Source organism: Pocillopora damicornis, chromosome 14 (genome assembly GCF_964200805.1).
Source record: "Pocillopora damicornis chromosome 14, jaPocDami1.2, whole genome shotgun sequence".
In the NCBI taxonomy this organism is placed as follows: domain Eukaryota; kingdom Metazoa; phylum Cnidaria; class Anthozoa; order Scleractinia; family Pocilloporidae; genus Pocillopora; species Pocillopora damicornis.
In genome coordinates, this window is record NC_142683.1 from 15,466,722 (window position 1) to 15,479,750 (window position 13,029).

The window sequence follows — 13,029 nt, forward strand, 5'->3', positions numbered from 1 at the left end:
CATACAAAGTGCTCAAGCATCCGTCTTGTTGGATGTGAGGTTGAGGGTTGGCTTCTTTGGTTTTCTCATCTTCTTTTGAACGGCCCTCCCTCAAAGCATCTAAAGATCGATTCTCGCATCTCACATTAGAACGAACACCAAGTTGTGTATAGACACCGAGCATGAACGACTCAAAGGACTGGCTAGATCCACTATTCTCTGAAACAAAACCTTTGAGTTTACTTTGTCTTAACTGAACTTGTTTTCCTTCGGACACAACCCAAAGATGGACGTCAGCTTCGTCCACTGCCTGAAAGACGGTGTTTGATGGGACGCTTTTTAAAACTTTTGAAAAACGTTTCATCCAAATCGATGTAGACTTAGCAGTGACTGCTAAATCTTCATCACCTGCCTTGTGCTGACTTGCTTCACCACAAAAACTGGATTCCATAAGGTCGGACAGAGCTTGAGCTCGTCCTTTCTCAGCAACAAATAAGGCTTCATCTATATTACCTTGTTCTACGAGAACTCTCCACAAACCCGTATACGCCATTTGATACTGATTTCGAAAGTTAACTTTCCACTCGTCTTTAGATTTTAGAAGTACTCTCAAGGAATTGAATAAGTTTATGCTAGCTTTGTAATGTTCAACGGCTTTTGGCAGAGGACAAACTTTATGCACTTGATTCACTATTTACTGAGATACTCGACCGCCATGCCCCAGTTAAAACCTTCAAAGCACGCTGTAAACCAAATCCATGCGTAACAGACAACATCCGGGGATTGATGAAGACCAGGGACGATTGGCGTAAGAAAGCAAAGAAAACAAATGATCCGCTATCTTGGACTGCCTACAGATATTTCAGACAGGAAGTAGAGGGAAATCAGAATTGCTGAACAGGAATTTGTGGCCAAACAAATCCAGAGGAATCCAAATAACACCAATAATATCTGGAAAGCAATTCGCCAGTGCATCCCCTGCAAATCTACATCTCAGCGAACATACAGTAAGAGCGACAAAGCTGTTGCAGACGAATTTAATCAGTTTTTCGTATCTGTTGGTCAGAGCACTGTTGACAAAATTACGTCCCTGGCTAATGAATGCAACCTAACACTAAATCAGAATTATTTTGTACCGAGACAATACGCTCTCTCTGACCAGTTCACACTGAGTACCATTGATTATAAACAAATAGAACGTATAATAGCAGCGATGCCTTCAAACAAAGCCCCAGGGATAGACAAAATCCCGATTCGTGTCATCAAGGATTGTCTTAATCCAATTGTTCACCCAATAACGTCTATCGTTAATGCATCCTTTCAAAACTGTGTTTTTCCATCAAAATGGAAGACAGCTGTGGTTACACCAATCCCAAAAGAGGGCGACCAGGAACAGGCAAACAATAATAGACCCATCTCACTTACACCAGTCTTGTCAAAGGTTTGCGAAAGGGTAGTACATAATCAGCTCACCTCGTATCTGCAATCGAATGACACCCTATCAAAGAGCCAAAGCGGTAACAAGAGATGGCATTCGTGTGAAACGTCTGTGATTGAAACAACTGACACAATTCTTAACGCGATTGACAAAAAGAAGTTAACGGCAGTTGTTCTATTAGATATGAGCAAAGCTTTCGATAGCGTCAATCACGACACGTTAATTTTAAAATTGCAAGACGTCGGAATTTCCAGAGACGCTCTCCGATGGTTTCGTAGTTACCTAAGCAACAGGACACAAGTAGTACGAATCCATTCAACGCTATCTGAGCCTTTGTCCGTGACCAACGGCGTCCCTCAAGGAAGTATCTTAGGCCCACTACTATTTAGCATATATACGAACGATCTTCCATCGATCCCACAGAAATGCAGCACTCAGAGTTATGTAGATGATACGAAACTCATCACTTCCTTCGAACTTAAAGACAACCTGGATGCAATTGCTGATTTGGAAGACGACTTGTTTAAAATAGGAGAATGGTGTTCCAACAACCAATTGTTACTTAACCCTGGCAAAACCAAGCTGATGATATTTGGCAGCAGGCAGATGCGTGCAAAATTGCAATTTCGCTCCCTTTCCATTATGGGTGAGGACATCGTCCCCGCAGACACCGCCAAAGACCTTGGTGTGATTTTAGATTCTAATTTAACTTACGATGAACACATAATTAAGACCGCTTCCTCGTGCATGTCCCGCCTCGGCCAAATAAACCGTGTCAAGCATGTTTTCGACAAACGTACACTTTTGATGATTATTAATTCCTTAGTTTTCAGCAGGTTATTTTATTGTTCCAATGTTTGGTCAAATACCTCAAAATGTAATGTTGACAAGTTACAAGCGGTGCAGAACTTCGCATGCCGCATTGTTAGCGGTGCGCGTAAATTTGACCACGTTACACCAATTCGCAAGGAACTAAATTGGCTTACAGTTCAAAGCCAGCTTTACTACCGGAACGCTACTACGGCCTTCAGATGCATGACTGGTCAGGCTCCAGATTACCTCTCATCAAAATTCATAAAGCGAGCCGAGGTTAGTCGACGTAGCACCAGAAATTCGCAGCTTTTGCAAATTCCATTCTTTAGAAGAGCTAGCGGTCAGAGAACATTTTTCTATAGAACTGTAAACTTATGGAACTCTTTGGATAATTCCTTAAAACTGTGCAACTCCGTTAAGGTTTTTAAAAAACGTTTAAGGACCAAATTACTCACAGAGTTGTAATTTTATATATTTGTATGCTTTCATTTTTCTTTCAGAACATTCAGATTTTAAAACATCTTTAATTGTAAATAGGATTTTTAATTGTAATAGGATTATTTTTATAACATTGTCTTTGAAAAGCCCCCTTGGGGAAAGTCAATAAAGTATGTTGTTGTTGTTGCAGTCCACCTTGCAACTCAAAAACGCATCCTAATGACCAGTAGGCCTTTGCCTCCAAGGATTTTTCTCCTACTTCTTTAGCTATTTTAAGATTTAGGTTGTGGTACTCTATGGCTTTTTTGAAATCACCCAGACTGTCATAAGCATTGCCAAGATTGCCATAAGCCCTACCCTCCCCATGCTTGTTTCCTACTTCTTTAGCTATTTTAAGATTTAGGTTGTGGTACTCTATGGCTTTTTTGAAATCACCCAGACTGTAATAAGCAATGCCAAGATTGCCATAACCACAACCCTCCCCATGCTTGTTTCCTACTTCTTTAGCTATTTTAAGATTTAGGTTGTGGTACTCTATGGCTTTTTCCAAATCACCCAGACGGTGATAAGCAATGCCAAGATTGCCATAACCACGACCCTCCCCTTGCTTGTCTCCTACTTCTTTAGCTATTTTATGACATAGGTTGTGGTACTCTATGGCTTTTTTCAAATCACCCAGACTGTCATAAGCACTGCCAAGATTGCCATAAGCACTACCCTCCCCATGCTTGTCTCCTACTTTTTTAGCTATTTTAAGATGTAGGTTGTAGTACTCTATGGCTTTTTTGAAATCACCCAGACTGTCATAAGCATTGCCAAGATTGCCATAAGCACTACCCTCCCCATGCTTGTCTCCTACTTCTTTCGCTATTTTAAGATGTAGGTTCTGGTACTCTATGGCTTTTTTCAAATCACCCAGACTAAAATAAGCATTGCCAAGATTGCCATAACCACGACCCTCCCCTTGCTTGTCTCCTACTTCTTTGGCTATTTTAAGATCTAGGTTGTGATACTCTACGGCTTTTTTGAAATCACCCAGACCGTCATAAGCAATGCCAAGATTGCCATAAGCACGACCCTCCCCATGCTTGTCTCCTACTTCTTTAGCTATTTTAAGATGTAGGTTGTGGTACTCTATGGCTTTTTTGAAATCACCCAGACGGTGATAAGCAATGCCAAGATTGCCATAACCACGACCCTCCCCATGCTTGTCTCCTACTTCCTTAGCTATTTTAAGATGTAGGTTTTGGTACTCTATGGCTTTTTTCAAATCACCCAGACGGTGATAAGCATTGCCAAGATTGCCATAAGCGTTACCCTCCCCATGCTTGTCTTTAAGATATAGGTTGAGGTACTCTATGGCTTCTTCTCCCCGTTTATAGAGATCTATGACTTTCTTGACATCACCTGAACTTGCACTACCGTGGTCATGACTAATACGATCTTTTTCCTCCATGGACTTATCTCCCACTTCACTGACAGACTGAAGTCTTAATGACAACAAGATCCTATTGTTTTTGTCAATCTTTTTTATGTTAAGGGTTAAAAATGTGGAAAAAAAACAAAGAAATATTATTTTTCTGATCATATTCATTTATGATAGTCCATTTTAACATTTGCGTGCTTGGTTCTCAAGCATTTGAACAGGAGTGTGGCTAAGGGTGACCTTGTTATGATAAAAACATTGCTGCTATTTAAAGCAAACTACTTTGTTATTATCGTTTCTAGATACTGGTCTCTATCACAACAAGGTCATCTTCAGCCTTACTCCAAATCAAAGGCTTGGCAACTAAGTACACAACCATAAAATGGCCCATTAGGAGGGCTTGCATGAAAGATAGATGTTTTATCAACATTCAGTCTTAAAGTCAGTTATGAAGTAAATTTACATTTCAAAAAATCTTTTTTCAGTGTGCAGCCTAAAAATTTAACGCGAAATATCTAAATTTAATCCCTAGTTTCCAAAAACTGAGCAGCACTTGCTCAATTTTTTTAATTAATATACCTTTAACATCAGACGAATGTTTTACAGCAGCGGAAGAAATGAGTCTACAACACCAATACGTGTCAACACCAATACGTGTCTTTTTTATTTGTCCATAGGAAAGCAGGACGAAAGTTTCCGAGTCTCTGAGTAGTGGAAAAAGGTCGAAGGCAAGAAAATCTGCATAAGATATCTAAACATTACCGAGCTTTTTGTTCTGGCTTGTTTTAGAGAGATCATCTACCCACGTACCATGTATAAACTGGATGAATATTAGTCTTTTAACCCTTTAACTCCCATGAGTGACCAAGAGAGAATTTCTCCTTACAATAGCAATACAATATCAATCAGATGAGTGTTGAGAGTAAAAAAAATATCAATTTGGGAATAATTAGTTGATCCAATGCTGAATTCTTTGAACTAACATTACAAAAATCGTACGGTTAACAGTAAGGATAATTACAAACTTGGTCTGTGAATTAAAGGGTTATCTAAACTAATGTAGCAGTTATTTGCATGGATAGTATAACTAAGTCAAATTGGCTAAAAGGAGTAATATCTTTAATAAGTCATGAGGTAATAACTTTTCCTACGTTTCTTAATAACACACACTTAAAGTATGTGAGCTGACAACTTCCCATCATAATTAATACCCTTCTTTGTATTTTCTCCCTTGAAACATCAAATTATGGAAACTATTTCCATTATACCCACGGTTAAAAATGAAAGATTCCTTCAAAGGATACAGCTAGTCCCTTATCACACCAACTGATTGCTTCTTCAAATCTCTTCAATTCAACACAAGCAGTGGATCCTGTAGGCAACAACACAAAGAAGCATACTATTACTGTAGCTCAATTCTGAGAAAAGAACCTGAAACCATTGAAATCATTACAGACCAGAAGAAAAAAAAAAGACAAAACAAAACAAAGAAACTAAACGGAAAAGAATAAACAGGCCCTATTAGGTTTCAGTTAGATTTATTTAGCTTTACAGACAACTGAAACTTCTAAGAACACTTAAATTGGGATCAACAACTGCCACAAAAACACTAAGAGTTAGGTAAGTCCTGATCCTTCTTTCTTAAACAGCTAGATAGTGACTTAAGAGCGTGTCCACGAGAGCACCGGGCCGTCGTGCTACATGCCATCTCACCGATTTCAATGAAACTTTGTCAGTTTAAGGGCTCTACCCCAAAACTAAAAAAAAACAGACTGGTTTCTGTTTTGGTTTTTTCCGTGGGGAGATAGACCACCCCCTGGTTTTTCTTGGTTTTCACTAATGAAATCGCTTCAAATAGGTAAAATATATGAAGCTCTCACTGCGATGGTATTTAACTGATTACTTGAGGATTTGCACATATATTTTTACATCCTTAGTAATTAGGCGCCGCGAGTATCAGTCAGTTTGATCAACGGCTTGTCAATCAACAGAGGCAAATATACGACTGTGTTTTTAGACTTTTCGATTCATCCAAATATTTGACAACTTTGAGGTCAAATATCTCCCGTTGCCAGAAAGCTACAACACTAATCTTAATTACCCTTTATAACGCATCATTTCATCTCTGAAAATCATCAAAGAAATCTTTGGGCACTACCGTATTTTTGTCTTGGATGTCTTTTAAAATCTGCGACTGTGACAAGTTTCTCTCAACTACACCTGTCACGCAATTCTTGCTCTAGGCGGTCACTTGACAAAATAAACCTACATTTTTTAGCTCTTTATACAAGATGATTGATCAAGAAAGGTAAAAAATGGGAAAACTTTCGGGATTTTTTGTAGGAATGGAAAATTTCACGTTTAGAGAGATGTATGTAGACGAAAAATCAATGGGAAAATCGTAGCGTTTCTTTCTTCAGTCGTTTATTACTTTGAAGATTTGCTAAAATCAGGACATAGGGCTCTTGTACAGAACAAAACATTCATTAGCCTTTACTTTGATCGTCTATCATTATCATCGCACAGTTTACAATAAGGAAACTGTAACAGGAGAGGAGATTTTAAAGTCACATGTCGCCTGCTTGTTGACGTACAAGTTCCCGAGTGTAACAACTTCGGCTTTTCCATACCGCGAATGACGGGAAACTCTGCCCCCCTTATTTGATAGGAAATATCAATAGCCCCATAAATTCATTAACTTAGCCATGTTTCCAGAAAATAAGACTGGAAAATGTTTTTTCCACTTTCCACCATCAAGAAATTCCACGTATAGAAATGGTATTTGTAGGGTTACTGCGTGACCTTTCATGAGAAGTAAAAATTGTTCATCTTTTTTTTTTTTTCAAGAAGACACTTCTAGAAAGTTCGTAATCCTTCTCTTATCTTATTTTCCTGTTTTTTGACTTCAAATATCATTTGCATTTGCTATTATTTTCGCTGATTGTCTTGGCCTTTCCTGCGTGCACGTGCGAGCTAGTTCATATACAGGACTCTTTCGAGTTTCTCTGGGTGGTGTCGGGCTTAGGTTTGTAGGTCTGGCTCAAAAGATATCTGCACGCTGCAACACGGCTTCCTATGTTTTCTCCTTTTTCTTCATTTGGATTTTCATTCTCTTGCTTGCATTATCACACATTTATGTTTTTTTATTCCCTCAGCGCGTTCCCTCAGATTTGGAAGTAGGCCATGAAAAGTCAATATTGACCAGAACTGAAATCCTTTTCTATCACTATTTGTTTCGGAGAACCCCCGTCATTTGTGACTTTATTTTACAAGAAAATGTGTTTTTATTTGCTATTTATTTCCATTAGAACATGAAACTAGGTCCTGATAAGTTTTTTTGTCTCGTGACTCCCAAAAACTGTGCTTGCGACAACATCAATTGAGAAATCAAAGGCAATTACGCCTGAGAAATTCGCTTGTAGCCTTCTACCCGCAGAAGGCAACTCCAGAGAGAGAGATGAATCTGCAGATGGCAGAAGAAATCAAAGTAACTGTAAACCTAAATAGAACGCGTACTGTAGCTGCTATCTTAGAGTCGGCAATGAATAAGGAAGAAGGGCAAGAAGAGCGCTTATCTGTACATTAGTTTTCCTAACTGGTGATTTGTGACTGAGATGAACTTTATATCATATGATTGCTAGGGATACACAGGTACTGTAGAGGCGCTCACATAGATAGAGGTGGGCGATCCTCCCTCTGACTTAAGAACTGCGACAAGTTTATAGCGCAGACCAACTGGCACAGTTTGAAGCACCTCAGGGTCTCACTACGAGGGAGGAAAGTAGTAAGGCAACCGCCTCTAATGTGATTTCCCAAATATCGAGTTTAAGAGACGACACCAGCCAGAAATGTTGTCTGACTGACTTGTTGATACAGCGGCAAATCGCTTGATACTTCAGCGGCTTATCTGCTGTAACAAAAATTGGTTTATTGATGAGGTCCACATCTGTAAATATGAATGAGGACGGAGGGGCCGATGCCAATGATCTAGCTTCAGAATTTGAAACTGACCGAACAAGGCAGAAGATAAGGAGGGACCTTGCAAAATTTAGACGAAGACTGCAGGAGAGGGTACAGCTGCTATTAAGCTAAAAAAAGGAAAAAAGACATTTGCAGCTCACTTTTCTTTCATATTTATTGTCTTTGCTCACGAAAACAACTGGCTATGTCTTGGGATTTCATCAAGGGAGATGTGCAGGAAGCCTACTCGTCAAATTACTGCTGGCTCATTCTTATTTTAAAATTTTACAAGTCACGCAATTAAACCCGGCAACACTCGATCTAAAGAGATGTGAATTTATATGTAGTAATATAGAATGCTTGAAAAAAATATGCAGATATTTTACAATCGAAGCAGGCAAATAATCATAGAGATCTGCAGATTATTCTGAAATTGTTACTTAGCAGACAGCATGAACAACGCGCTTGAATAATTCCTACGGAGAGTCTTCGGGTCACACAACAGATGTTAGCTTAGCGGAGTTCTGCATGGAAATGTTCGATGGCGGTAAGTGACAACGACAACACTATTTGAATTTTATTTTCGAGATAGAAGCACAGTTTTTAGTCCGATAGAACTATTGATATTTGCTCTCGAGCGAGAGCGCAGAATTTCTCGTCTGTAAAAGCGGAAGTTGTAGTACACTGGAACATGTAGTAATATCAACCAACACGCAGCATGTGACTTTAAAATCTCCTAAAATGAGCAATGATGATGCTAAACAATAAAATTATAGACTAATGAATGTTTTGTGCCCTACAAAAGCCATATCTGCTGATTTTAGCAAATCTTCAAAATAATAAACGACTGAAGAAAGAAACGCCACGATTTTGCCATTGATTTTTCGTCTACATGCATCTCTCTAAACGTGAAATTTTCCATTCCTACAACAAATCTCGAAAGTTTTTCAAATTTTTTACCTTTCTTTAACAATGCTATGAAATGATGGGTTATAAAGGGTAATTAAGATTAGTGTTGTAGCTTTCTGTCAACGGGAGATATTTGACCTCAAAGTTGTCAAATGTTTGGATGAATCGAAAAGTCTAAAAAACAGTCGTATATTTGCCTCCATTGATTGACAAGCCGTCAATGAAACTGACTGATGCTCGCAGCAGACATTAACTAAGGATGTAAAAATATGTGTGCAAATCCTCAAAGTAATTGGTTAAATACCATCGTAGCATGACCTTCATATATTTTACCTATTTGAAGCGATTTTCTTGGTGAAAACTAAGAAAAAAAAGGGGGGTTGTCTATCTCCCCCCAGAAAAAAAACAAAACAGAAACCAGTTTGTCTTTTTGAGTTTTGGGGTAGACCATTTAAACTGGTAAAGTTTCATTGAAATCGGTGAGATGGCATGTAGCACGACTCTCTGGTGCTCTCGTGGACACGCTCTTAACATATCTGACACCTGTGACTCATTGAACTTAAGGAACTAAAATATTCATGCTGAAATTTTGCTTTGCATTCCGCATTGAGTTCTTCATCCCGTTCAAAATAATATTCTCATCATGATTAATGGAAGTAATAGCGTAGCAGTCACGAGCTGGATTCAAATGTACATCAGGGTGGTCTCGACCTCTTAATTAAAGTCAATTGAGACAAGATTGAACTCCATTTAACCTCATTTAACTTTAGAGAGTTGAGTTCTTTTTTTATTACTATTATTATAGCACAGCTAACATATCTAACCTCTCACAATTGCCTTAAGGAAAGTTGGATTTAACTCAATGGCTGCTTCTGCATCCCTTAGTGAATCCTGGTGATTTCCTGTTATTGAAATAAATATCTCTGATTAACCATACATGTTGCAAACCAACTAACATTACTATAATTTTGGGAAAAACGTGTGATGCTCGTGGATATCTGGGGTAAGAGGTTACTTCTTTGTATATTTGAGAGGCCAAGATAAGATGTAAATTTTTCCGGGCATGCATTCAAAATTATCACCTTTTTCAGAAAACTACTACTGACAACTCAATAGCTTCAAAATAGAAAAAAAATGCATATTAAAGCTCTCATCATCTTACCAAGTTTAAAATGTGCAATTGCCCTGTTGTTGTACAGTTTGGCCTTCAGTTCTTTCTCGTTGCAGTTCATTTTAATTCCTTTGGTGTAAAAATGAATAGCATTGATGAAATCTCCTTTCTTGAAGGCCTCATTACCCTCATTCCTATAAACATCAGCTGTGGCTGCAAAGAAAAAATAAAAAATAATTTGTGTCAAAGTCTGTGGTTGTAGTTAATAATTAGCTGTGGTTGTAGTTAATTAGTGCATAAGCAGAGCTGCCAAGATCTGGAGATTTAAAATCTGCAGATTTTTCCTTTAACGTCAGCTGCCACTTTTGCACCTGCCTGACTTAACCCATCCCCTGAAAAGCTTGGAGGATGTGTGCAGTCCCCCCCTCCCCCCCCCCTCAACAGTTATTATATAACTAACAGTTATTATATAAATCATAAGAATAATGATAAAGAAGATGAGATTAATATTTATAATGATGTTAATAATTTGGGTGACAACAGAGGTAATAACAATGATGAGAATTAAGCAACACTCAATTAGAAGCAAACCCTTTGGCATTTAAACTTTTGGAGATAGGTTTCCTAAAATTCCTATTCCACAGGCAAAATTAATGATGTGTTTAAATGCCCCACACAATTTTTAGGCAAAAAGCAAAATAATTAGCAGACTGACTTTCAACTAATTGACCAAGCTTTAAAACCTAGACCTTGTAGACTTTTTTCTTCTGAGCCATTTGTTAGTGAAAGTTCACTATCTACCTTAACTCTTTAAACCCTAAGAGTGACCAGCATCTCACTTCTCCTTACAGTAATACTGCTGAATCATTCACTAAGCTCATGAGAATAAAGGAAATGATCACCAACCTAAGAAGCATTGATCTTCAAATGAATTCTCTTTTTCAGTACCAAAAGAAACACACAAAGAATAGTATGGAGAATATGGATACTGATGTTAGGGTGTCAAGGGTTAAACACCTCCATATTCAATGATATAACACTTGCACTCTACTGGAAATTGGTTGCTTGGGGGAAGTTGAAACTTTCAATTTAATGTTGCGTAATATAATGGAAAGATGGTGATGATGATGATGATGATGATGGTACTTATGATGCAAACTTACAAAATGTATGTTATTAATGATGATCAAATAAACTCTTTACTTATTATAACTTTGTGTACTTGTTTTGAACTTTGAGAAAAGAAAATTGCTATGTTGCACATGATGGTCTGTGGTTTTGTTACTATTATGCGCATGCATGCCATGTGCACCTGTCGTTGAATGTGAACTGCTATGTTTGATTAAACCTTGTTGTGTTGTACTAGTTTGATTCATTCAATTCCACAAAACACAACAAAAATAGCAAATATGTCATAGATCCTCTCAGTCAATGAACAACATATTGTAATCATAGAAGAGAGTCATGACTGGTCAAACATCTTTTAAAGTGATCATGCAGTGTATTAATATCATTCTCCACATCTGCTTACATTCTTGAAACTGGTGAAATAGAAAATGTTTTAACAGCGATTGAAGCCAAAGTTGAACCTAGCTCACCTCGTAAAGTGTCCTCATCAAAATCTTCTAAGATCATTGGGAGACAACACCCTATCCTTTATAAAAGAGACCAGATCTTCATCGTACGTGTAAGCAGTTTGTAAGTTAACTTTCCAGGATATGTGATGTTTGACATCGATCATACATCCAAGTTGAATTTTTGTGTAGTCCCATACATTTACAACGAGTACATGTCTTCCACTGTATCCATGTTAGCCACCAGTGTGGACACTTTAAGATTGCTACATGTAACTTAATTAATACAAATTATTATGAGGCCGGTAGAAAATCACAAGTTTTTGGTCATTGAAACACCGTGATCTGTCCTGTTTTTGAATTATGTAACATCTAGTTTTGCATGTCCCCAAAAAAATAAAAAAATCAGCCCTCGACACAGAAGGATTCAATGAATCTAGGTCAGAAGTTACTCGTAAGCTTTATCGTGCAGCCACATGAAATCCACAAGTATTTTACCCAAAACTTGCACGCGATCTTTGAAGAATGGTTGTAATATTTAAATTTAACAAAAATACTGGCATAAAATGCAACGAAAAATCCTTACCTTACTGTACTAGCTCTAACAGGAAAGCACAACTTCGATCACCAGCGCACTCCAAACCAATGAGAAAAGCCACGAAGCAATGCCAAATTCTCGTATTTCTAAGCTTTCCAGCTTCGCTAACAACTCGCACTTAAAAACGCTACCAGAATCTTACTCTTTCACCAATCCAAAGCGTCCTTAAAGGCATCAAGGATAGCCCATGAAACAAGGATAGCCCATGAAATTGTTCAAACTCGATCCTCTTACAATTTACATTGCAACCCTCCCCTAGTTGGGAAGTGACACGCAGAAGACACGATCGCAACGCACTTTGATTGGAAGAAATAAAACCGCATTCTATTGGTTATTAGGTGTGAGGACATAACTGCAACGTAGCGTCGTTGTATCTTCCGTTAACGAGTGTTTGGTAATACATATATCAATGAAGACACTCTCTGCAACTATCTCTGTGAAGAAAATACCAATCTTTTCACTCTTAATATCATTCATACAGGCGTGGATGAGAACCAGCAGCAAAGTAAAGTAAACAAAATTGCCGATGAGGTGGTAAGCTCTATTGTAAACATTTCCTTGGCAAATGATGCACTAGTTATAAAAAGGTATGTTTTGTGCTTAATTTTTGTCCTTGGTGTAAAAATCAGTTTCCTCAGGTTTTGTAAATGATATGAATGAAAAATGTATTTTGTGTAAAGAAAGATAAAATTTAGCTCCTAGCCTAAGTTATGGTGAGATGATATGTCACTATCAATTTGGCTTCTATTGAAAGTAAAAGAATTAAATTAAGGATAAAACTAA

At 37.9% G+C, this 13,029-nt stretch overlaps 2 long non-coding RNA genes across 8 annotated transcripts in view; both read left to right on the top strand.

Annotated features, from left to right (window-relative positions):
• LOC149034665 (uncharacterized) overlaps positions 1 to 13,029 on the top strand; it is a 262,282-nt gene that overhangs the window by 110,915 nt on the left and 138,338 nt on the right. The window lies entirely within an intron of this gene.
• LOC149034675 (uncharacterized) overlaps positions 12,235 to 13,029 on the top strand; it is a 181,730-nt gene continuing 180,935 nt past the window's right edge. For 2 of the 7 annotated variants that reach the window (XR_016183072.1, XR_016183076.1), the window contains exons 1-2: positions 12,235 to 12,640; positions 12,728 to 12,833. This is a non-coding gene — a long non-coding RNA (uncharacterized LOC149034675). Of the gene's footprint in view, positions 12,834 to 13,029 lie in introns of all 7 variants that reach the window. The other 5 variants (XR_016183070.1, XR_016183071.1, XR_016183073.1 and 2 more) reach the window with 3 other exon arrangements.